The sequence below is a fragment of the Neomonachus schauinslandi genome, chromosome 7, assembly GCF_002201575.2.
Source record: "Neomonachus schauinslandi chromosome 7, ASM220157v2, whole genome shotgun sequence".
In the NCBI taxonomy this organism is placed as follows: Eukaryota; Metazoa; Chordata; class Mammalia; order Carnivora; family Phocidae; genus Neomonachus; species Neomonachus schauinslandi.
This window is the reverse complement of record NC_058409.1, coordinates 126,986,393-126,990,460: the sequence shown is the minus strand read 5'-3', so window position 1 is coordinate 126,990,460 and position 4,068 is coordinate 126,986,393. Positions and strand designations below refer to the sequence as shown.

General features: G+C 45.6%; 1 pseudogene; it reads right to left on the bottom strand.

Moving 5' to 3' along the window:
• Positions 1 to 565: 565 nt before the first annotated feature.
• On the bottom strand, positions 566 to 3,848 carry LOC110584936 (annotated as a pseudogene).
• Positions 3,849 to 4,068: the final 220 nt, after the last annotated feature.

Below are 4,068 nucleotides of genomic sequence, written 5' to 3'. Positions count from 1 at the left end.
AAGTTCCCCAGCTGGTAAGTAACAGAGGGAGAATCCTAATCCAAATCTGTCACATTCCAGAGCCCATGTTCTCTCCACTTTGCTACCAGTTATCCTCTTCAGTGAAGGGTTACTGGTGCAGTCTCTGGGATGGCCAAGAGTCACTCTTGTGGAAATCCCTAACAGGTATTACAGAGTTGGTTTAGACTTCAGGGGTCCTGGCAAGAATCTTCAAATATCCTAGATACTCCTTGGCCTAGAGACCCCAGATATAAACAGGCAGACTCTGACAGTTATGTGGACACAAAAACAAAGTTCCAAGGAGACACACATTTCCCTTCCCATGGTGTGGTTGTGTGGGTACACATAGGCTCTTAGTCACACATCACTGAATCCCACAGAAGGGCTATACAGTTCTGGGAATGTGTACACACTCATACTCACTATTCCCTTCATGCCCATGCATGAGCATACGTGCACACACATTCACATACACACATACACACACACACACATACATTCATTCATGCCTGGGCACAGTTATGTGGACATTGAGGCAGGTGATAGGAAAGAGGCTCTCGCTGGGTCAGATGAGGATGGCGATGCTAGATGTGGTCTCATGACACTAATGAGCAGACAACCATCTTGAAATGCTGAAGACTCTGCCATTGCCACCATGGTCACTGTGGGTAGAGGGAATGGCTGCATGGATGGGAAGGCAGTGTCCAGTCACACCCCCCTGGTACAGCAGCAAACCCAGCAGCAAGAGCAAACCTGAGGCAGCCACGCTATGCCCATAAACAGCATGGCAGCCAATGGCTGAGCATGGGCAGTGACCAGCCAACCCAGCATTAGGCCAGTGACCAGCAGCACAGGACCACTGAGCAGCACCCTGAGGGCACTGGCACCTCCACCACTGCATATTAGGGCCACATAGCGGGGCTGGCATATGCGGTTCATGTCCTGCAGGGCTGAGCTCATCACCTGCTTAACCAGAACCAGCAGGGCCAGCAGGGAGAACACAGTGCCTGCTGCCAGCCACCACTTGACCACACAGCTGCTGGTGGAGGAGAGCAGTACTGTGCCACTTAACCCACAGCCCACCACAAGGCCTACAGTACAAATGATAGCTCTTTCTCAGGAAAGGCAGTCTACCTCTGAATCCCAAAATGTTCATAAGCAAATGCAGACACATCCTCAGGGTCCTCCGTCAAGATAGTCCCATCTCATGTTTCAAGGCCCCTGTGTTTTCCAACCAGCACCTTGGCCTTGGCATAACAAAGCAGAGCCTTGGGTGATCCCTCAACTATCTCTGGAGTTTGCAACTCTAGTAGATTCTCAGCCTGCCGCACAGCACTGTCTGTGCTTTCACTACAAGAGATAAGGACCTCTTCATAAGATACCAAAGCTTGCTGACAGCCTATAGTCCCTCATTAGCCCTCTGGAGGGCATCAATACAACTTGGAAGTAACCAGCCAATTCCACTACCTTTGTAGGCACTGTTAACCCAAAACTTCCAAATGCCTGAATCCTTAAATCCTGCCACAGCATTGACCTCCACCCAGACATTTTCCTGTCACCACCAATGAAATTCACCATCAGTGTAATCCTGAGCAGTTAACACTGATTGTACAAAGGAGTACTGTTGCCCCATCTGCCAAACAGAACAATGTCCTCTTCACTCACCAAGCAATGAGTAAGCAAGTCCTAAGTCCCTGTCTTATTGCTTGTTTTGTTGGATAACTCCTGAAACCACTTGTGTTATCTGGATACTCTGAGAAGCACATGGTACTAAGATAGAATTAGCTGTGCAAAAATTTATTAGGGGAAACATCTGTGAGGGAAACTCAAAAAGAAGCCCCTTGCAAGGGAAAAGGAAAGAAAGAAAAGCTGGGTACAAGGGTAGTAGACAGCATGAGGGTTTTAAGAAAGTTTGGCAAAGTTGTTGGCACATTCTCAAGCCAAAGCTGCCCATCAGAGGAGTCCTGCATCTCCCAATATTGGGCCTGCCTTAGCATCCTTCAGTCTCTATAGCATATGTTTCTCATGGGGCAAATATACTTGCTTTGATTGTTAATTAAGCTACTGAGTTAAAATGTTTAGTTTCATTGAAACTTAAAAGCAAGCAAAAGAATGTAGAGGCCTTACATCTATCTTAAATTTATAGCTCCCTTCTTTATTTTCCTATGTTTGTGTCAGTGCCACAATCCCTATATTCTATTGTTTTAAAATTTTATTTTAATTAGTCTTTGAAGTCCTCAGAAATTCCAAAAACATTATATAAATGACTTATAATTAAATTATTACCTCCAAATTGTTATGTTGAGAATACTGGATGAATCCATGTGGGGTGGGGATTATAAGTGATTTTTTTTAAAATAATATATGTTTTCAGTTATAAGTTAAGCATAATTAAGACACAAAATCATTGTAGTAAAAAAACTAATCACTCTTCCTATGGTATTACATCAATGCAGATATCATTTGGGTTTTCAAATTTTTTTTTAATCTCTACGTACAATGTGGGGCTTGAACTCACAACCCCAAGATTAAGAGTCACATACTCTACTGACTGAGCTAGCCAGGCAACCCTCTTTTCTTTTAATATAATGATTCAGTAGTTCCGTATATTATTCATTGCTCATCAAGATAAGTGTACTCTTGAGTTAGAGGCTGGGAAGATGGCAAAGTAAGAGAAACCTAAGCTCACTTCATTCCATGCAATCAACTAGATAACACATCAGCATAAATAACCCAGAAAATGACCCAAAGATTGACAGAACAAACTCTATAACTAAAGGTAGAGAAGAGGCCACATCCAAGAGGGTAGGAAGAGCAGAGATGTGGTGGGGAGTAAAGGGCCTATGGCCATCCACGGAGTGTGGAGTAGGGAGGGAGCCGCAAGTATGGAGAAAGGCAAGAGACATACTATCACACTGGAGCCCACAAGGGGGACACAAATCCACATAGCATTTGGCATTGAAAGTGAGAGGGGCCAAATTTCCTGAGTTCTTACAACCAGAGGGACTTGAAGCCTGGAATTTTACAAATCAGTGGGCTCTGTTCTGGGAGAACCCAGACAGCAATAGGAAGCCAAGTCCCACCCTTAAACAGATAGCACAGAAAACAGCCCTAGGAAATACAGTGTAGAAACAGCAGTTTGAAAAATACCTGGGACATAGGTGAGGGAGAGTAGTCTGTTCATTCCAAAGTATGTCCCAGAGAGAGACTCCTCCAGAAACAAAGGAGCTGGCAGGTGCCATTTCTCTCCCCTTCCCCCCAGCACAAACACATAGCCACCTGAGGGAACCAGCACAGCGCCAACCTGCCATCTAACTTGCTTACACCAAGCTCCACCCACTGCACTTTGGTGGATCTGCCCTTTGCAGTCATGCTTGCCTCAGTCCCAGCTCTGTGGGTCCCCTCACCCAGACGACTGGCACAAACCTTGCCAACACTGTGTTTCCCTACCTGTGTGTTTTGCAAGGCCTCAGTCCTGACAGCAGTGGTGGTGGGCCCTGCAGAAGGATGAGTGCACCTTGTTAAAACCGCACATCCTGCCTACAGGGCCCAGGTCCTAGCAGTGGCTATGGCACATCTCATTTCGCAAGCATACTGGCTCACACATTGTTAAAACTGCACAACCCGCCTTGGCCAAGGACCAAACACTGCCCACAGTGGGTAAAGAGAACTTCTACAGAGGTCTGAACTGAAGGAAAAAGTGGCCAGGATAAAACAGAAAGGTTCACGTAAGACACATAGGAGACACCCCGTGACATACCACATTCTGGGGAACAGGGCACACTGCACTGCAGGGCACTGCAGGACCCATTCTTCATAAAGCCATTACCTTCAAGAGTAGGAGACATCGGTGACTTTCCAGACACGGAGAAGATGCACAGAGACTTAGACAAAATGAGAAGGCAGAGTAATTTGTCTCAAATGAAATAACAGGATAAAGCCACAGACAGAGATCTAAGTGAAACAGGTATAAACAACATGCCCGATAGAGAATTTAAAGTAATAATCATGGAGATACTTGCTGGACTTGAAAAAAGAGTGGAGAACATCAGTGAGACCCATAACATA